The sequence below is a fragment of the Triticum aestivum genome, chromosome 3A (assembly GCF_018294505.1).
Source record: "Triticum aestivum cultivar Chinese Spring chromosome 3A, IWGSC CS RefSeq v2.1, whole genome shotgun sequence".
Taxonomy (NCBI): domain Eukaryota; kingdom Viridiplantae; phylum Streptophyta; class Magnoliopsida; order Poales; family Poaceae; genus Triticum; species Triticum aestivum.
In genome coordinates this window covers 600,753,511-600,776,555 of record NC_057800.1, presented here as the reverse complement: position 1 = coordinate 600,776,555, position 23,045 = coordinate 600,753,511, and positions in this window count along the sequence as shown.

Below are 23,045 nucleotides of genomic sequence, written 5' to 3'. Positions count from 1 at the left end.
TGTATTGATAGGAAACTCAGATACATGTGTGGATACATAGACAACACCATGTCCCTAGTAAGCCTCTAGTTGACTAGCTCGTTGATCAATAGATGGTTACGGTTTCCTGACCATGGACATTGGATGTCATTGATAACGGGATCACATCATTAGGAGAATGATGTGATGGACAAGACCCAATCCTAAGCCTAGCACAAAGATCGTGTAGTTCGTATGCTAAAGCTTTTCTAATGTCAAGTATCTTTTCCTTAGACCATGAGATTGTGCAACTCCCGGATACCGTAGGAATGCTTTGGGTGTATCAAACGTCACAACGTAACTGGGTGGCTATAAAGGTGCATTACAGGTATCTCCGAAAGTGTCTGTTGGGTTGGCACGAATCGAGACTGGGATTTGTCACTCCGTGTAAACGGAGAGGTATCTCTGGGCCCACTCGGTAGGACATCATCATAATGTGCACAATGTGACCAAGGGGTTGATCACGGGATGATGTGTTACGGAACGAGTAAAGAGACTTGCCGGTAACGAGATTGAACAAGGTATCGGTATACCAATGATCGAATCTCGGGCAAGTACAATACTGCTAGACAAAGGGAATTGTATACGGGATCGATTGAGTCCTTGACATCGTGGTTTATCCGATGAGATCATCGTGGAACATGTGGGAGCCAACATGGGTATCCAGATCCCGTTGTTGGTTATTGACCGGAGAACGTCTCGGTCATGTCTACATGTCTCCCGAACCCGTAGGGTCTACACACTTAAGGTTCGATGACGCTAGGGTTATAAAGGAAGTTTGTATGTGGTTACCGAATGTTGTTCGGAGTCCCGGATGAGATCCCGGACGTCACAAGGAGTTCCGGAATGGTCCGGAGGTAAAGATTTATATATGGAAAGTTGTTGTTCGGGTTCCGGAAAAAGTTCGGGTTTTTTCGGTATTGTACCGGGAAGCTTCCAGAAGGTTCCGGAGGATTCCGGAGGGGTCCGGAGGTCCGGAAATTGTTCCACCACGTCCAATACAGTAGCATGGGATGTAGGGGGGCGCCCTAGCCTTAATGGGCCAGGGGCACCAGCCCCCCCAAGGCCCATGCGCATGGGAAGGGGAAAACCCTAAAGGGGGAGGCCTCCACTTGACTTGGGAGGCACTCCTCCCCCCTTGGCCGCCCCCCCTAGATGGGATCTAGGGCTGGCCGCACCCCTTGGGGTGGGAAACCCTAAAGGGGGCGCATCCCCCTTCCCCCCTATATATACTTGAGGTTTTGGGGCTGCCAGAGACATGAGTTCTCTCCCTCTATTGGTGCAGCCCTGCCTCTCCTCCTCCTCCTCTCTCGTGGTGCTTGGCGAAGCCCTGCTGGATTGCCACGCTCCTCCACCACCACCACGCTGTTGTGCTGCTGCTGGATGAAGTCTTCCTCAACCTCTCCCTCTCTCCTTGCTGGATCAAGGCATGGGAGACGTCACCGGGCTGTACGTGTGTTGAACGCGGAGGTGCCGTCCGTTCGGCACTAGGATCTCCGGTGATTTGAATCACGACGAGTATGACTCCTTCAACCCCGTTCTCTTGAACGCTTCCGCTTAGCGATCTACAAGGGTATGTAGATGCACTCTCCTTCCCCTCGTTGCTGGTTTCTCCATAGATAGATCTTGGTGACACGTAGGAAAATTTTGAATTTCTGCTACGTTCCCCGACACGTGCTACCTTCCGCCTATAAGTACTATTTCCCGGCCTTCTCCGGTGCCACCGTGACCCAACTCGCCATATCCTCATAAGCCCCCACCGGCCCGACGTCGCTCGCCACGTCCGCCATGCCCCCGCCCGTCCGCGGTAGGTAACGTCGGAGGAGGTCACCGCCTGAACTAGTGTTTAGGTTTTCATCGGAAGGCAGAAGGAGGGAGGAGGCATTCTATCTGTCTTTAGATGGCAATGCGGAGATCGAGGAGTTGTTGGAGTGCGACCGCATGGCGGAGGAGCAGGAGTTGTTGGAGTGCGACCGCCTGGCGGAGGAGTAGCATATCACCGATTTGCGTCGCCAACGGGACATGGAGCAGCAGCGCACCGACACTCTGAGTCGTGAGCAGAGCGCCCGCAACTGGGCCGACTACGTGGAGGCCGGCGCCCGGCAAATAACCCTGGAGGCTGTTGGGCACGCACATGTTCGCGACGCTGATTTTTACTAGCAGCTCGTCAAGTGGGTTTCCCGCTTGGAAGCCGAAGCTTCGGTGGACCACGCCGGCATGGAAAGGGCCAACGCGCGCGAGCAACGCGCCCTATCGCACCTCTTGCAAGTCTGAGGTGAGGCACACGACGCCGGTGCCAGTGTTTAGCGTGTAACACAGATGGCGGCCGGCATCGTCTAGTTAGCTAAGAGTAAGTTAGTACTTGTACGCTACTAGAGTATTAGTGGGAGTAGATAGTTAACTTGGCTATGATGATTGTCAACGTGGAAGTTCAGTACTCTATATGTGGATCGGACCTGTTACTTTGCTCTGAATGTTGAACTTTCCGTTTGAACGTATGGAATGGGCTGTTATTCTTTTAAATGGGTTGTATTTGTCCTCCACGGGTTTAGAGTCTGACTTGTGGGCCTAGCAAGTTGATGCGTACACAATCAGGAGATGATTGTACGTGGAGAGGATGATAGCAGAGACCCGCCAAGGTCATGGTAGTACGCAAGCAAGTGCCTCCTTATTTCAAGCCAATAAAAAATGGCTCCTTCTAGTGGATTTCTAACATCTGGGTCCCATGCCATTGTCAACGTAGTCAATAAACGAGAGAATTGTACAACGAGCGGCTGTCACCAGGGACCCAGCAGCTCGCCCAGTTATTTTTATTTTGGGTTAATTTGATAAATGCCACTCCAAATCTGGTGTATCCGAGAAATACCACTGCAATTTCCAAACTTTGAAAAATGCCATTTCATGCCATTTCTAGTGGCATTTTTCGAAGTCTGGAGTGGTGTTTTTCAAAGTTTGCAAACTGCAGTGGCGTTTTTCAAAGTTTGCAAAAATTGCAGTGGCATTTTTCAAAGTTTGGAAATTGCAGTGGCATTTTTATGAATCGCCATAATTGGAGTGGCATTTATCTAATTTGTTTTTGAGACAGAAGCAGGGTGTCAACTGGGCTGTGCGGGACACTTTGGCTTGTCTAGACAGCCTTTTCTTTTATGTTTACCACAGACCAGCCCAGTAGTTTTTTTTCTTTCTGAAAATGGCTAGTCCAGTTTTTTTGTGATTTGTCAAGTAAGTCGCTTTATTGGGTCTGTTGGGCTGCAAATCTTTCAAGACGAGGAGAGCTTCATTCGGCTGGCCGAGAAAATGGCCTATCAGTAATGAGAAATGGACCGTACATTTTTAAAACACAGCTTCATTCGGCTGGCCAAGAAAATGGCCTATCAGTAATGAGAAATGGGTCGTACATTTTTAAAACACATCAAACCGGCAATTAGTTTCAAATATCTTTTTTTCATTTCGAGATTTTAAATTGCATTGATTTTTATGCGTGGACAATTTATTGGATTTTATATAGATATACATTTATTTTTAAAATCAGTGTGAATGTGACTCGAAATTTCGGGATTAAAAACAGTTCAGACCGCATCAACATATGCAAAATTTGATATAATTTTTTAACCGTGGCCACAATATGGGCTGTAATGCTAACAAAAAATATGGGATCCAAAAAAACCCGTAAGAATTAGCAAATGGGCTGTAAATTATTTAAAATAATGGCAGATGGGATGTATGTTGTTTTCCACAGATTTGAGGCTTTCCATAGATGGCATGTATACTATTGGATGTCCATCCAATGGCCGTCGTGCTTCTTCAATCTCTGCTCTTCCTGCTCCAGCCGCTCAAACAAGCACCGGCGGGACTGCCTACTCCCTCCTCCCTGCGGCCGGCTGTGCTGCCGCGCAGGCCTTGCCGCCCCACCGTGCTCTCATCGCTGGCCTAGCCATCCCTCTACTCACCCACACCTGCTGTTATTCTCCGGCAACGGCAGACGAACCAGTAAACCTTCGTACAGTCGTACTTTCCTCCGCGTGGGAAACAAAAACAACTGCCGAGTCTTCCCTGCCTCCGTATCGTTCCCTTCCTAGGCCTCGTCGTCGTCCACCGCCCTGGTGCTCTAGGCGTGGCGTGGTCAATGTGGTCAATGACCGACATGCATTTGAAGTGGACTGTACGTGGAGAGGCTGACAGCTGGGTCCACGGCCACACGCAAGGAAATGCCTCCTTATTACGCGCAAAATAATGATTCCTCCACCTGACATCTGGGACCCACCGAAAGGGTCTCTATATTTCGCGAAAAAAATGTTACCGCCGCTGATAGCTCGGACCCACCAGCTATATCTTCGCACGCAAGGAAGTGCCTCCTTATTACGCACAAAAAATGAATACTCCCCCTGCTAGCTGGGACCCAGTATAGTGGGCCTACTAAGTTGACGGGGACGAAGGGCTTTGTCAACTTAGTCAATATGCACGATTCTAGCTCGACTGACCGTACGATGTCCATCCAACGACCGTAGTGCTTCTTCAATCTCTGGTCTTCTTGCTCCAGCCGCCCAAAGCAGCGCCGGTCGTGCCGCCTGCTCCTGCCTCCCGTGGCCGGCTGTGCTGCCGCAGAGGCCTCACCGCCCCCATACAACTCCCACCGCTGGCTAGGCCATCCCTCCACTCCACTCACCCACACCCCCTGTTATTCTGCGGTGACGGCAGCGCAGCTGAATCAGTGAACCCTCGTACTCCTCTTCGCGTGGGCATCCACTACCGCGTCTTCCCCGGCTCCACGTCGTCCCCTTCCTAGGCCTCGCCGTCGTCCACCGCCGTGGTGCTCTCGGCGCGGCGTGGTTGTGACGCCCCGAGACCGATGTGCCAGGAGTCCTCCAGTTATTCGTTGTTGTTGCCTTGTCTTTGCTTGCGTGTCATGCATTGCATATCATATCATCATGTGCATTTCATTTGCATACATGTTCGTCTCATGCATCCGAGCATTTTCCCCGTTATCCGTTTTGCAATCCGGCGCTCCTATGTCACCCAGTGTCCCTTTCTACCTCTTTTCGTGTGCGGGTGTTAAACATTTTCAGATTCGACCGAGACTTGTCATGCGGACTTGGTTTGCTATCGGTAGACCGCATGTCAAGTTTCGTGCCATTTGAACTTCGTTTGATACTCCAACGGCTAACCGAGGGACCGAAAAGGCCTCATGAGTGTGGCAGCCCAACACCCTTCTAAAATGGCCCAAAACCCACCTAAACATCCTCCATCATCTCGGTCGTTCGATCACGATCGCGTGACCGAAAACCGCACCTCATTTGGACTCTCCTAGCTCCCTCTACCTATATATATGTGCACCCCGTCAAAATTCGCGGACGAAAACCCTAGATCTCACCTCCCTCCGCGCCTGGACATGTCCAACCGCCGCCGCCGGCGAATTTCAGCTTGACACGTCATCCACCGCCGCCCTCTCTCTCCTCCAGCACCGCCGCGGCCCGCGGAGCCCATCCAGGGCCCGCGCGGGCCCGAAGCCGCGTCGCCGCCCAAGTGCGCCACCGCCCGCTCCCGTCTCGCCGGAGTGCCCCGCCGCCGTCCGCCGGAGCCTCTGCTCCTCCCACCTCCTCGCGCCGGCCGGCGACCCAACGTTGCCGCAGAGGACCGCGTCCGGCCAGGAGAGACCCGTGCCTCGCCCCTTCTCCCTCCTGCTACCTTCTGTCCCTCACCGGAGCTCTCTTTCTCGTAACAGGATCCGCCGCCGCCATGGAAGACCTCACCGCCGGCCTCATCGTCCTCAAATCTCACCGGATCCGGAGTCCTCAGGCTCGGATCTACCCATTCCCGCCGATCCCTGCCGTGCCCGCTTCGCCGGAGACCCTCCCCGGCCGTCTTTGACCGCACCACGGCCTCCTGCCTCGTGCAGTCGGACGAAGGAGACGACGAAGGAGCGTCACCCCTGGGCCCGACCTCATCCAAGGCCTAGTAACCGGCCTGCCCCGAACGGCCCAGCTCCGTGTGGGCCGCCACAGCATCCAAGGCCTGGATCTGCCCCCACCGGTCTCCTCTTCATGGCCCAGCCGAAAGCCGGCCTGCCTGTGTCCCTCACCACCGACCGGGCCGAGGCCCTTGGGTGAGCCGCCCCCTCTCCTTTTGCACTGTGGACCCATGTGAAGTTTCGGCCCATGGCCATTTTTTTCCCAGATCTACGATTTAACGTTTTTCCAGAGACTGCCAGTTTTGCAGAAACACCCTTGCACTTCATGCATATAATAACTAATTAACCGTGCATCGGATTAAAACAAACTTTATATGTAAAATGTTTAGAATTTCATCTAGTTTCATAATTTGTCATTTTCATCCATGTTTAAAAATGTTTAAAATGCTGTTTGGTTAAATTTGCTCCTATGCCATGCTAAAATGATTTTTTTTCATAACTACATAACCGTAGCTCTAAACCTAACAAACTTTATATGTAAATGGGGTAGAAAAATGCCTAGTTTAACATGGTGCACTTTTATTGCATGCTTAATAACTCTAAAAATTGTGTTTAGGGCAGATCAGTACCAAACCTTATAATATGCATATGGGGTTTTACCAGAATTGTTGTTTGTTATTTCCGGCCTCATTTAAACATGCCTAAATGTTTAGTTTACTTTTGCTTCACCCTCTTGCCATGTTAACCAACATTTAATGTTGTTGAGTACCTAACCGAGAGAGAACTAAATAATTGATGTGGTGTTCCGTCAATATGCAACTCGTTGCATATTGAGCTCCACTTAACTTGTAGTTTTGTTTGTGCCCTTTGCCATGCCATGCATATTTAAACCGGACATGCATCATATTTGTTTGCGCATCATGCCATGTTATGTGATGGTTGTTTACTATGTTGTTTGCTTCTTTTCGGGTTTGCTTCTCGCGTTAGCTTCGGTTTTGTTCCGGAGTTGTGAGGATCCGTTCGACTACGTCTGTTTGTCTTCTTCTTGGACTCGTTCTTCTTCCTTGCGGGATTTCAGGCAAGATGACCATACCCTCGAAATCACTTCTATCATTTGAACTTAGTTTGATACTCCAATGGTTAACTACCGGTAGACCGCCTGTCAAGTTTCGTATCATTTGAACTTCGTTTGATACTCCAACGGTTAACCGAGGGACCGAAAAGGCCTCGTGTGTGTTGCAGCCCAACACCCTTCCAATTTGTCCCAAAACCCACCAAAATCCTCTCCATCTTCTAGAGCATTCGATCACGATCGCGTGGCCGAAAACCGCACCTCATTTGGACTCTCCTAGCTCCCTCTATGCCTATTTAAAGTCTCCTCCCGAAATTCGTGGATCTCCTTCTTCTTCCTCCCGAAAAAACCCTAGATCGTCCCCTCGCACGCGCTGGACATTGTCCGTCCGGACCGGACGGATCCGCCGCCGCCTGCCACGTGGCAAGCCGCCGCCGCCACCGCCCGAGACCCGCGCGGCCCAGCCGGGGCCCCCACGGCCCGCAGCCGCCTCTCCACCGCTGCCTCCTCCTCCGAGCCGACCGCCGCCGCCTCCACCATGCCGCCGCCTCCGCGCCCGCCGCCCGGCCGGTCGCCGCTCCGCCGCGCGCTTCACCGCCTCCACCCGGCACCACCCCGAGCCGCCGACCCCGCCGGCCATCCTCTACCTCGCCGTCGTCGGGATCCGGCCGAGGGAGCTCCGGATCTGCCTCCCCGCCCCCTCTCCGGCAAAGTCCCGGCCGGCTCCGGCGAGATCCGCCACCGCCTCGACTTCCGTGCTCCGTTGACTTTTATCTCGGGGTTGATTTTTCCTCTAAGTCCCAAAAATTCCAGATCCAAGTGCTCTTGTTCACAGCCTCGTAACTTTGCATCTGTAGCTCCGATTCATGCATATAGCATATCAAAATGTTCACCTCAAAGAGTACATCATCTCATTCCATTGCATCATTTTCATTTGAGGTTATCTTGATGCCCGAAATACTGTTAGAAGAGGGCTACTTGAGATATTTGTCAGATCTGCTACTCCATTTAGAGTTTTGTCATTTTTGCCATGATTATTGTGTGCATGATATGCCCTGATGCTCTACATATGTTTTGTTAAGGGTTTTGTAATCTTTCCAGAGGTGCAACCCATGTATTTTTGTGATGTGTGTGGTGACTATCAAAAGCTTGCCAAGTGAGGCACTTGGTAATTCTGTTTTAAGGGACTTAGCATTTCCACTAAGTCCTTGAGCTGTTTAGTTCATGATGCCATATGTTCGTGTTGTTTCCGAGTGATCCATGCCTCTTTTGAGGATGATCAGTAAGGATGTTTTATTAATCTTGTAGTTCTCTATCCATCCATGTCTTTGTTTGCAATTATGGATCACCCTAGCTTGAGTCAATCGAGCTCTACTTTTGCTACTTTGTGAATCTGGGCAGATTGTCAACTTGTTTGCAATTTTGCCGATGATGTTGTAGTTGATCCGTGCATGCTATGCTATTGTTCTTGCCATTTCTAGCTTGCATTTTGTGTGTTCTTGATAGATGTATGCTTATCTTTTCATGACTTGCTCCGTAGTGAGTGCATCGAGCTCGTAAACATGTCTACTTGATATCTGTTTTCAGCATGCTCCAGTTTTCACTAAGTCTGAGAACTGATTATGTTTTTGCCATGTTCACATGCTTGCAATTGTATTTTCTGATCCCTTTTGGCTCAAGGTCACTAAGGGACTTTTGTTAAGCTCTTTGAGTAGCTTCATGCCATGCTTTACTTTGCCATGTTCAGGTCCTGTAGCATGTAGTTTTGTGGCTCCGAAGAGGGCTACCTGATCTAAAATTCCAGACAAGTGTTAATTTCACTAAGTCCGAAACCTGTTTGCCATATGCATTTTTGCCATGCTTGTTTGAACCTGTTAATGGATGAATTGGCCGTAGCTCAGTGCTAGACTTTTGTTAAGCATCTTGAGTACATACCTGCCATGTATTTTTTTGTCATGTTTGGATGCTGTAGCATGTTCATCTCGTTGCATTTAGATGGCTACTTGTTGTAAATCGCAGACCGGTGTCATATTTGTTTGCTTGCCATTTCCAAACCGTAACTCCGATTCTGGCGTTCTTTATATCGTTTTCAAGCAATTTCATCTCATCTTTCCAGTGGCACACTTGGATTTCCAAGTTGAGGCCAGGTTCATGCATTCCTTGTCACATCTTGCATATGCATCCCGCATCGCATCCCGCATAGCATATCATCATTGCACCATTTTGTTTGATCCTTGCACGTGGTTGATTGTGTCCTTATTGCTTGTTTGTCTTGTTTGGGTAGAGCCGGGAGACGAGTTCACTAACGAGGAGCCTGTTGAGTTTGCTTTCGAGGATCCAGTCAACTCTGGCAACTATGCAGGCAAGATGATCATACCCTTGAAATCACTACTATCTTTGCTATGCTAGATTGCTCGCTCTTTTGCTATGTCAATGCTACGATGCCTACCATTTGCTTTCAAGCCTCTCTAATTGCCATGTCAAACCTCTAATCCACCATGTCCTAGCAAACCGTTGATTTGCTATGTTACCGCTTTGCTCAGCCCCTCTTATAGCGTTGCTAGTTGCAGGTGAAGATTGGAGGTTGTTCCTTGTTGGAACATTTATTTACTTGTTGGGATATCATTATATTGCTATGTTATCTTAATGCATTTATATACTTAGTAAAGGGTGGAAGGCTCGGCCTCTCGCCTAGTGTTTTGTTCCACTCTTGCCGCCCTAGTTTCCGTCATATCGGTGTTATGTTCTCGAATTTTGCGTTCCTTACGTGGTTGGGTTATAATGGGAACCCCTTGATAGTTCGTCTTGATTAAAGCTTTTCCAGCAATGCCCAACCTTGGTTTTACCATTTGCCACCTAGCCTCTTTTTCCCTTGGGTTTCCGGAGCCCGAGGGTCATCTTATTTTAACCCCCCCCCCCCCCGGGCCAGTGCTCCTCTGAGTGTTGGTCCAACCTAGAGCCCCTTGCAGCGCCACCTCGGGGAAACTCGAGGGCTGGTTTTAGTTGTACGGATTGCTTATCTGAGTGTGCCCTGAGAACGAGATATGTGCAGCTCCTATCGGGATTTGTCGGCACATTCGGGCGGTGTGGCTGGTCTTGTTTTAACCTGTCGAAGTGTCTTGAAGAACCGAGATACCGAGTCTGATCGGTACATCTCAGGAGGAGGTCTATTCCTTCGTTGACTGTGAGAGCTTGTCATGGGCTAAGTTGGGACTCCCCTGCAGGGATTTGAACTTTCGAAAACCGTGCCCGCGGTTATGGGCAGATGGGAATTTGTTAATGTCCGGTTGTAGATAACTTGAACCTTAATTTAATTAAAATGAAACAACTAAGTGTGTTACCGTGATGGCCTCTTCTCGGCGGAGTCCGGGAAGTGGACATGGTGTTGGAGTAATGCTTGCGCAGGTTGCTCTCTAGTTTCTCGCTCGCGCTTTGCCTCCTCTTCTCGCTCTCTTTTGCGAACAGGATAGCCACCATATTTGCTAGTCGCTTGCTGCAGCTCCACATATACTTTTACCTTGCCTTACCTATAATCTTAAATAGTCTTGATCGCGAGGGTGTGAGATTGCTGAGTCCCTGTGGCTCACAGATTACTATTACACCAGATGCAGGGCCTGATGATTCCACTCCAGGTGACGCGCTCGAGCTCAAGTGGGAGTTCGACGAGGACTCTCAACGTTACTATGTTTCCTTTCCTGATGATCAATAATGGTGCCCAGTTGGGGGTGATCGGGGCCGTGTCGCATGTTGGGTATCTTTTATTTTGGCGCCGTAGTCGGGCCATGAGTGTTTGGTTGATGTAATGTTATTTATGTCCTTGATTGACGTGGTGAGTGTAAGCCAACTATGTTCTCTCTCCTTTATTATTATATTACATGGGTTGTTGTAAAGATTACCTTACTTGCGACATATGCCTTCAATGCGATTATGTCTCTAAGTCGTGCCTCGACACGTGGGAGCTATAGTCGCATCGAGGGTGTTACATAAGTATTCTTTATCTTGCAATCTGGAGTGCAATTCTTTCAACTGTATCATTGGAGGTGGTATTATGTCATTCTTGATAATTTGAGTTCATGTTTCATGATTCACATGTTGTTAAGAATGAGGTATTTCAAATCCACCAACCTCTTCATTGGAGTTATCTGGTGTCGTATTTCACCTAAAGCTTTTCCTAAGGATTGTTGCTATTATGGTGCTCATAAATGACCCAATTTCCTCATTTATCCTTCCGGTGATATAAGCTTCTCATCTCCTTGTTGATGTCAATCCAATCTATCGTTTCCAGTAGTGGCAGAATGTCACCTCATAATTTGAGATGTATTCCATAAGACCATATCAAGCTTATTCTTTTCGGTGTTGGGTTTTCCAACAACTCCGTTCGACCCTTCTCCTAAAGATGCCTTTTCAAACTCTTTTGTGACAGAAGTTGGCATTTTCTTCTCCATTCTCCTATTTCAATTATCTATCTTCTATTCTTTTGTTCCCGAGGCATTGTGATGATGCTCTCTTCACTCATCATCTCGTATTATGTAGATCATGTTCTTTTCTTTGCTTATCCATGTTGGGGAACGTAGCAGAAAACAAAAAAATCCTACGTTTCACCAAGATCAATCTATGGAGTCAACTAGCAACGAGAGGAGAGTGCATCTACATACCCTTGTAGATCGCAAGCGGAAGCGTTCAAGAGAACGGGGATGATGGAGTCGTACTCGCCGTGATCCAAATCACCGATGACCAAGTGCCGAACGGACGGCACCTCCACGTTCAACACATGTACGGAGCGGATGACGTCTCCTCCTTCTTGATCCAGCAAGGGGGAAGGAGAGGTTGATGAAGATCCAGCAGCACGACGGTGTGGTGGTGGATGCAGCAGTGATCGCAGCAGGGCTTCGCCGAGCTTCTGCGAGGGAGAGGTGTAGCAGGGGAGAGGGAGGCTCCAAGGCTTGAGGTGCGGCTGCCCTCCCTCCCCCCTTTATATAGGCCCCCTAGGGGGGTGCGCTGGCCCTAGGAGATGGTATCTCCTAGGGGGGCGGCGGCCAAGGGGGTGGAGTACCCCCAAAGGCAAGTGGAGGCGCCCCCTCCCCTAGGGTTCCCAACCCTAGGCGCATGGGGGCCCAAGGGGGGGCACACCAGCCCACTATGGGCTGGTTCCCCTCCCCGCTTCAGCCCATGGGGCCCTTCGGGATGGGTGGCCCCACCCGGTGGACCCCCGGGACCCATCCGGTGGTCCCGGTACAATACCGGTGACCCCGAAACTTTCCCGATGGCCGAAACTACACTTCCTATATATAATTCTTCACCTCCGGACAATTCCGGAACTCCTCGCGACGTCCAGGATCTCATCCGGGACTCCGAACAACTTTCGTATTACTGCATACTCATATCTATACAACCCTAGCATCACCGAACCTTAAGTGTGTAGACCCTACGGGTTCAGGAGACAAGCAGACATGACCGAGATGATTCTCTGGTCAATAACCAACAACGGGATCTGGATACCCATGTTGGCTCCCACATGCTCCTCGATGATCTCATCGGATGAACCACGATGTCGAGGACCTAATCAATCCTGTACTCAATTCCCTTTGTCAATCGGTACGTTACTTGCCCGAGACCTGATCGTCGGTATCCCAATACCTTGTTCAGTCTCGTTACCGGCAAGTCACTTTACTCGTATCGTAATGCATGATCCCGTGATCAACCACTTGATCACATTGAGCTCATTATGATGATGCATTACCGAGTGGGCCCAGAGATACCTCTCCGTCAAATCCCAGTCTCGATTCGTGCCAACCCAACAGACACTTTCGGAGATACCTGTAATGTACCTTTATAGTCACCCAGTTACGTTGTGACGTTTGGCACACCCAAGGCACTCCTACGGTATCCGGGAGTTGCACAATCTCATGGTCTAAGGAAATGATACTTGACATCCAGAAAAGCTACAGCAAACGAACTACACGATCTTTGTGCTATGCTTAGGTTTGGGTCTTGTCCATCACATCATTCTCCTAATGATGTGATCCCCTTATCAATGACATCCCCATGTCCATAGCCAGGAAACCATGACTATCTGTTGATCAACGAGCTAGTCAACTAGAGGCTCACTAGAGACACATTGTGGTCTATGTATTCACACATGTATTATGATTTCCGGATAATACAATTATAGCATGAATAATAGACAATTATCATGAACAAGGAAATATAATAATCATTTTATTATTGCCTCTAGGGCATATTTCCAACAATCTCCCACTTGCACTAGAGTCAATCATCTAGTTACATTGTGATGAATCGAACACCCACGGAATTCTGGTGTTGATCATGTTTTGCTCTAGGGAGAGGTTTAGTCAACGGATCTGCTACATTCAGGTCCGTATGTACTTTACAAATCTCTATGTCTCCATTTTGAACACTTTCACGAATGGAGTTTAAGCGACGCTTGATATGCCTGGTCTTCCTGTGAAACCTGGGCTCCTTGGCAAGGGCAATAGCTCCAGTGTTGTCACAGAAGAGAGTCATCGGGTCCGACGCATTGGGTATGACTCCTAGGTCGGTAATGAACTCCTTCGCCCAGACTGCTTCGTGTGCTGCCTCCGAGGCTGCCATGTACTCCGCTTCACATGTAGATCCCGCCACAACGCTTTGCTTGCAACTGCACCAGCTTACTGCCCCACCATTCAAAATATACACGTATCTGGTTTGTGACTTAGAGTCATCCAGATCTGTGTCGAAGCTAGCATCGACGTAACCCTTTATGATGAGCTCTTCGTCACCTCCATAAACGAGAAACATTTCCTTAGTCCTTTTCAGGTACTTAAGGATATTTTTGACCGCTGTCCAGTGTTCCATGCCGGGATTACTTTGGTACCTTCCTACCAAACTCACGGCAAGGTTTACATCAGGTCTGGTACACAGCATAGCATACATGATAGACCCTATGGCCGAGGCATAGGGGACGACACTCATCTTTTCTCTATCTGCTGTCGTGGTCGGGCATTGAGCCAAGCTCAATCTCGTACCTTGCAATACAGGCAAGAACCCCTTCTTTAACTGATCCATTTTGAACTTCTTCAAAATCTTGTCAAGGTACGTACTCTGTGAAAGACCAATGAGGCGTCTCGATCTCTCTATAGATCTTGATGCCTAATATATAAGCAGCTTCTCCAAGGTCCTTCATTGAAAAACACTTGTTCAAATAGGCCTTTATGCTTTCCAAGAATTCTATATCATTTCCCATCAACAGTATGTCATCCACATACAATATGAGAAATGCTACGGAGCTCCCACTCACTTTCTTGTAAATGCAGGCTTCTCCATAAGTCTGCATAAACCCAAACGCTTTGATCATCTCATCAAAGCGAATGTTCCAACTCCGAGATGCTTGCACCAGCCCATAAATCGAGCGTTGGAGCTTGCACACCTTGTCAGCATTCTTAGGATCGACAAAACCTTCCGGCTGCATCATATACAATTCTTCCTTAAGGAAACCATTAAGGAATGCCGTTTTGACGTCCATTTGCCATATCTCATAATCATAGAATGCGTCAATTGCTAACATGATTCAGACGGACTTCAGCTTCGCTACGGGTGAGAAAGTCTCATCGTAGTCAACCCCTTGAACTTGTCGATAACCCTTAGTGACAAGCCGAGCCTTATAGATGGTCACATTACCATCCGCGTTTGTCTTCTTCTTAAAGATCCATTTATTTTCTATGGCTCGCCGATCAACGGGCAAGTCAGTCAAAGTCCATACTTCGTTTTCATACATGGATCCTATCTCGGATTTCATGGCTTCCAGCCATTTGTCGAAATTCAGGCCCACCATCGCTTCTTCATAGTTCGAAGGTTCACCGTTGTCTAACAACATGATTTCCAAGACAGGGTTGCCGTACCACTCTGGTGCGGAACGTGTCCTTGTGGACCTACGAAGTTCAGTAGCAACTTGATCTGAAGTTTCATGATCATCATCAACAACTTCCTCTCTAGTCGGTGTAGGGGTAAGCCGCTCCCTCTCCTTTTGCACTGTGGACCCATGTGCAGTTTCAGCCCATAGCCATTTTTTTCCCAGATCTATGATTTAACATTTTTCCAGAGACTGCCAGTTTTGCAGAAACACCCTTGCACTTCGTGCATATAATAACTAATTAACCGTGCATCGGATTAAAACAAACTTTATATGTAAAATGTTTAGAATTTCATCTAGTTTCATAATTTGTCATCTTCATCCATGTTTAAAAATGTTTAAAATGCTGTTTGGTTAAATTTGCTCCTATGCCATGCTAAAATGATTTTTTTCATAACTAAATAACCGTAGCTCCAAACCTAACAAACTTTATATGTAAATGGGGTAGAAAAATGCCTAGTTTAACATGGTGCACTTTTCTTGCATGCTTAATAACTCTAAAAATTGTGTTTAGGGCAGATCAGTACCAAACCTTATAATATGCATATGGGGTTTTACCGGAATTGTTGTTTGTTATTTCCGGCCTCATTTAAACATGCCTAAATGTTTAGTTTACTTTTGCTTCACCCTCTTGCCATGTTAACCAACATTTAATGTTGTTGAGTACCTAACCGAGAGATAACTAAATAATTGATGTGGTGTTCCGTCAATATGCAACTCGTTGCATATTGAGCTCCACTTAACTTGTAGTTTTGTTTGTGCCCTTTGCCATGCCATGCATATTTAAACCGGACATGCATCATACTTGTTTGCGCATCATGCCATGTTATGTGATGGTTGTTTACTATGGTGTTTGCTTATTTCCGGGTTTGCTTCTCGCGTTAGCTTCGGTTTCATTCCGGAGTTGTGAGGATCCGTTCAACTACGTCAGTTTGTCTTCTTCTTGGACTCGTTCTTCTTCCTTGCGGGATTTCAGGCAAAATGACCATACCCTCGAAATCACTTCTATCTTTGCTTACTTAGTTGCTCGCTCTTTTGCTAAGCCTATGCTGCGATACCTACCACTTGCTTATCATGCCTCCCATATTGTTGAACCAAGCCTCTAACCCACCTTGTCCTAGCAAACCGTTGTTTGGCTATGTTACCGCTTTGCTCAGCCCCTCTTATAGCGTTGTTAGTTGCAGGTGAAGATTGAAGTTTGTTCCTTGTTGGAACATGGAGATGTTGTTCCTTGTTGGAACATGTTTACTTGTTGGGATATCACAATATATCTTACTTAAGTAATGCATCTATATACTTGGTAAAGGGTGGAAGGCTCAGCCTTATGCCTGGTGTTTTGTTCCACTCTTGCCGCCCTAGTTTCTGTCATATCGGTGTTATGTTCCCAGATTTTGCGTTCCTTACGCGGTTGAGTTATAATGGGAACCCCTTGACAATTCGCCTTGAATAAAACTCCTCCAGCAATGCCCAACCTTGGTTTTACCATTTGCCTCACCACCACCTACTTTTCCCTTGGGAGTCGCTCTCTCGAGGGTCATTTTTATTTTAACCCCTCCCGGGCCAGTGCTTCTCTAAGTGTTGGTCCGAACCGGGCAGCCTGCGGGGCCACCTCGGGGAAACTCGAGGGCTGGTTTTACTCGTAGCTTGACCTATCTGAGTGTGCCCTGAGAATGAGATATGTGCAGCTCCTATCGGGATTTGTCGGCACATTTGGGCGGTGTTGCTGGACTTGTTTTACCATTGTCGAGGATGTCTTGTAACCGGGATTCCGAGCCTGATCAGGTCTTCCCGCTAGAAGGAATATCCTTCGTTGACCGTGAGAGCTTGTGATGAGCTAAGTTGGGACACCCCTGCAGGGATTGAACTTTCAAAAGCCGTGCCCGCGGTTATGGGCAGATGGGAATTTGTTAATGTCCAGTTGTAGAAAACCTGAAGTTGATCTTAATTAAATACATCAACCGCGTGTGTAACCGTGATGGTCTCTTCTCGGCGGAGTCCGGGAAGTGAACACGGTGTTGGAGTTATGTTTGACGTAGGTTGTTCTAGGATCACTTCTTGATCATAGTTATATCGACCGTGCCTTGCCTTCTCTTCCTGCTCTCATTTGCGTATGTTTAGCCATCAAATATGCTAGTCGCTTGCTGCAGCTCCACCTCATACCTTTTACCTTGCCTATAAGCTTAAATAGTCTTGATCGCGAGGGTGTGAGATTGCTGAGTCCCCGTGACTCACAGATACTTCCAAAACCAGTTTGCAGGTGCCGATAAAACCGTGCAGTTGACGCAACCAAGCTCAAGGAGGAGCTCGATGAAGATCTTGTCCTTTGTGTTGTTTCGTTCTAGTTGATCAGTAGTGGAGCCCAGTCGGGACGATCGGGGATGTGTGTAGCATTTGGAGTAGTCTTCTTTTATTTTGGTTCCGTAGCCAGATCTTGTTTGTATCTGGATGATGTAATGTTTTATTCATGTATTGTGTGAAGTGGCGATTGTAAGCCAACTATGTATCTTTGTCCCTTATGTATTACATGGGTTGTGTGAAGATTACCTCACTTGCGACATTGCTTTCAATGCGGTTATGCCTCTAAGTCGTGCTTCGACACGTGGGAGATATAGCCGCATCGAGGGCGTTACAGTGGTCAATGTGGTCAACGACCGAATTCCATCGGAAGAATACTGTACGTGGAGAGGATGACAGCTGGGTCCACGGCAGCCGCAAGGACGTGCGTCCTTATTACACGGAAAATAATTATTCCTCCACCTGACAGCAGGGACCCATCGTACGCCCACCAGTATTTCACGAAAAAAAACATTTGCCCTTGATTGCTGGGACCCACCCGATGGGCCACCATATTTCGTGAAAAAAACATTCCCCCTGCTGTCAGCTCGGACCCACCGAAAGTGCCTCCTTATTACGCACAAAAAAATGAATACCCCCTGCTAGCTGGGACCCACCTTGGTGGGAGGCTGACTTGTGGGCCTACTAAGTAGGCGGGGACGGAGGGCTTTGTCAACTTAGTCAATATAAACGATTCTAGCTCCAGTGACCGTACGATGTCCATCCAACGGCCGTAGTGCTTCTTCAACCTCTGGTGTTCTTGCTCCAGCCGCCCAAAGCAGCGCCGGTTGTGCCGCATGCTCCTGCCTCCCGTGGCCGGATGTGCTGCCGCGGAGGCCTCACCGCCCCCTACTATTCCCACTGCTGGCCAGGCCCTGCGGCGACGACAGCCTCACACCGTAGTCGAACCAGTGAACCCTCGTACTCCTCTTCGTGCGGGCTTCCACTGTCGCGTCTTCCCCGGCTCCGCGTCGTCCCCTTCCTAGGCCTCGCCGTCGTCCACCGCCCTGGTGCTCTCGGCGCGACGTGCTCAACGTGGTCAAGGAACGACTTCCATCGGATGTGGATTGTACGTGGAGAGGTTGACAGCTGGGTCCACGGCCGCAGCAAGGAAGTGCCTCCTTATTATGCGGAAAATAATGATTCCTCCACCTGACAGCTGGGACCCACCGGACGAGCCACTGTATCTTGCGAAAAAAACGTTTCCCCCTGACTGTTGGGACCCATCAGCTACATCTTCGCATGCAAGGAAGTGCGTCCAGGCAAAAAAAATGATTCGCCCCCCTGACTGCTGGGACCCACCAACTACATCTTCGCACGCAGGGAAGTGCGTTCGGGCAAAAAAAACGATTCGCCCCCCTGACTGCTGGGACCCATCAGCTACATCTTCGCATGCAAGAAAGTGCCTCATAGTCGGGACCCACCTGGTCGAAGCATACGTAGCGTTGTTATTCTGGTCGCGAACGTGTACGTACATATATACTGGTGGATGTAGAGGCACGCACGTGTCGTAGTAGAGGCGCGCACGTAGCATGTACACGTACGTACAACGGCCAGGGTGCAAGAAAGAAAATATGGCCACGTATGTGTACATACGGGCGGGGTCTCGAACGCCTACTCACGCATACGTACGGCGAGGGCTCGTGTACATGGCTGGGTCGGAACGGAGAAACAACATCGTCGTCGTGTTCATGGGGAGGGCTTGGATGGAACAGGCGATGGAAACAAGGTCTGGCGTACCGCAGAACGGAGGAAACGGACCTCCTACGGTTGAAATGGGGATCCTGTTGATCGGGAGGGGTGTGGCGTACCGCAAAACGGAGGAAACGGACCTCCTACGGTCGAAACGGGGGTCCTGTTGATCGGGAGGGGTGTGGCGTACCGCAAAACGGACGAAACGGACCTCCTACGGTCGAAACGGGGGTCCTATTCATCGGGAGGGGTGTGGCATACTGCAAAACGGGACTCCGCGTGATACTGTTCATCTCCACCGTCGACCTCCTCCAGCCTCCACGGGTTGCCGTCGACCTCCTCCAGCCTCCATGGGCTCCTGTTCATCCAGCCTCCACCGCGCGCTGCTACGTCTCGAGCTAGCGTTGGTTTTCCCCGAAGAGGAGGGGGTGATGCAGCACAGTAGCATAAGTATTTCCCTCACGTGCAAGGTATCAATCCAGTAGGAGGTCACGTGCAAGTCCCTCGTACCTGCACAAAACGGTAGCAACTCGCAACCAATGCTTAGGGGTTGTCAATCCCTTCATGGTCACTTACGAGAGTGAGATCTGATAGAGATAATATTTTTGGTATTTTTGGTATAAAGATGCAAAGTGAAAAGTAAAAGCAAAACAAGTAAAATAAAGTAATGGAGATTGATATGATGAGAATAGACCGGGGGCCATAGGTTTCACTAGTGGCTTCTCTCAAGAGCATAGATATTCTACGGTGGGTGAACAAATTACTGTGGAGCAATTGATAGAATTGAGCACAGTTATGAGGTTATCTAGGTATGATCATGTATATAGGCATCACGTCCGTGACAAGTAGACCGACTCCTGCCTGCATCTACTACTATTACTCCATTCATTGACCGCTATCCAGCATGCATCTAGAGTATTAAGTTAAAAACAGAACGCCTTAAGCAAGATGACATGATGTAGAGGAATAAATTCATGCAATATGATAAATACCCCATCTTGTTATCCTCGATGGCAACAATACAATATGTGCCTTGCAACTCTTTCTATCACTGAGTAAGGACACCGCAAGATTGAACCCAAAGCTAAGCACTTCTCCCATTGCAAGAACTACCAATCTAGTTGGCCAAACCAAACGGATAATTTGAAGAGACTTGCAAAGATAACTCAATCATACATAAAAGAATTCAGAGAAGATTCAAATATTATTCATAGATAAGTTAGATCATAAACCCACAATTCATCGGTCTCAACAAACACACCGCAAAAAGAAGATTACGTTGAATAGATCTCCACGAGAGAGGGGGAGAACATTGTATTGAGATCCAAAAAGAGAGAAGAAGCCATCTAGCTACTAGCTATGGACCCGAAGGTCTGAAGTAAACTACTCACACTTCATCGGAAGGGCTGTGGTGTTGATGTAGAAGCCCTCCATGATGGATGACCTCTCCGGCGGAGCTCCGGAACAGGCCCCAAGATGGGATCTCATGGATACAGGAAGTTGCGGCGGTGGAATTAGGTTTTTGGCTCCGTCTTTGGTCTAATGGGGGTGCATACGTATATATAGGAGGAAGGAGCACGTCGGTGGAGTTCCGAGGGGCCCACGAGGCAGGGGGCGCGCCCAGGGGGGCGCGCCCTCCACCCTCGTGACCTCCCCAGAAACTTCTTGGAGTAGGGTCCAAGTCTCCTGGATCACGTTCGGTGAGAAGATCACGTTCCCGAAGGTTTCATTCCGTTTGGACTCCGTTTGATATTCTGTTTCCTCAAAATACTAAAATAGGCAAAAAAAACAATTCTGGGCTGGGCCTCCGGTTAATAGGTTAGTCCCAAAAATAATATAAAAGTGGAAAATAAAGCCCAATATAGTCCAAAACAGTAGATAAAGTAGCATGGAGCAATCAAAAATTATAGATACGTTGGAGACGTATCACGCGCTACTCCACCGGCTACTGTTCAATCACCCCTCCACCGTCTATTGTTCATCCAGCCCTCCACACCACGGGGTCCTGTTCAACCACCCCTCCACGGGCACCCCTCCATCGTCTACTGTTCATCCAGCCCTCCACCACACCACGGGGTCCTGTTCATCCAGAGGCAACGCCACCGCTCACTGTTCATCCAACCTTCCCTCGCAATGCTCACTGTTCATCCAATCGATCGGCTTCAGATAGCAGCAGTAGCGAAGGAATCGCTCGATCGGGTTTAGTTAACAGCCATCGATCGATCGCTCGGATTCAGTAACGCGTAGCCTGCAGTGCAATCGCTCGGGTTCAGTTAGAACCCAACGCCTCGCTCGGGTTCAGTTAGAGCCAACGCCTCGCACACATGCGCGTACGTGTACGAGAGAAACGCGCATCGCTCGGCCCCCGACCTCCCACCGTAACCGGGAACTTCCCGAAATTTTCCTCCCCCTCGCTTCTACCACAGTTTTTTCCGTCATGAACGGCCCAAAGAATGTCATGCAGCTGCGTCTCCGGCCCGCCCAGGACGAAAAGTCCATTTTCTGTCATGATTTTTTGTCATAGAAGTAGGAGCCCATCACATCTATGATGATATCGGGTTTTGTCACAATTATTGTCATATAAGTGTCATATGTATGACAGAAAAAAAATTCATTCGGCCCAAAATGTCACAGATGTGTCTTTTTTTTGTAGTGTTACTAGCACAAGATGGAGATGCAGGTGAATTAGGTTTGGCCGGCCGTTGCTGTCTAATAATACTAAACGCACGGGCATTTTACAGGGGCTTTATGGAATCTTCTTCTGACCAATCTCTGCGCCCCCTTCCCCCCGAATTTCAGTCGGGGTGGGCCCCTCCACTTGATTTGATCCAATCAAAAGATCCCCAAGTAGGCCTCTCGTTGATCCCCGTACTATCCCTACACGTATATGTAGCATTGTTGGCTGTTGTCTGCCTCTTGGCCGCAGCGCTGGCATACCTTGTCTCTTCCGGTATTACTTATACGTCATGAGGGCTTCTCTGGTTGCTTTACTGCCTACGGTTACCTTGGTGCTGGTGCAACTCGAATTTGGCTACTAACCGGAGGATCTGGTGATGATCTTGAGCATATTCAAGTTTTTTTGTCCCTACGCTGACTTCGACGGCGATCATCTTTCTGTCCAGGAGCTGGCTTCGGCAGCGATCCATTTTCTGTCCTGCAGTGATGGCCGATTCTCTTTGAGGTTCGTGCAGCCCTGCTCTCTGTCTACTCTGCTCCATGCGAGTTAGGGTTTGAATGTACGATTGTTTGGCTCATTTTGCTGCTCTGGACCGGGGGCTGATCGGGAATCATGGAACTCATAAGTTGGAATTGTCGTGGCGTGCTCAAGCTCTTGGAGCTCCAAGGGCACGTGGGAGCAAGTGTGATCTTCCTGTCTGAGTCACACTTGAAAAAAAAGGAAAGACAAACGATCTTTGTCACAAGTGTGTTGGGTCATCGGGTGTGGGTCCCTGCACGGTTGAGTGTGTGGGCTCCCTACGCGTCCGAGCTCTAGCGTGGCGGCGGCTGCTCGGCTAAAACAACTCTATGCTGATGCCTGGCGCATTCGTTGCGGGTGAGTGCCATGGCATCACTCTCATCATCCGATGCCCAGTGCCCACCGAGTCTCGAGCAATGTGGCAGCGGCAATCCAATCGATGTACTCACAAAACGATATGTAGGCGTGACTTGTGAAGGCATGGTGGCCTCCACGGCAACTTCCCGGGCCTCAATCTCCACCATCTTGGCGTTCTCATGAGCCCGCGGCCAGCAAACCAAAGCATAGACCCGCGTGGCAGCCTCTCTTCACGCGTGCTCCTCGTCCTCTGCCTTGATGTCCGCCTCTCTCTCGGCGACGTTGTTGCTGCGGGTGGGGAGGCGTGGACTTCGGTGCTGGCCCCGCACTCACATGGGCATATAATGAAATATTTAAATTTGAACGGCAGAATTCGAATATGCAATTTCGGTAGTGGCAGACCGACTATTCCCTATATGATTCCTTGGTTCCCCGCACAAATGAACTTTGTTATCCTTGTGAAATGGTTTCGGTGCTGATGGCTGCGTGATAGTCCTGCACTATATCCCCCCTCGTGAGGTCTATCTCCTCTCTAGTACTACTCATAGCTTAATGAAGC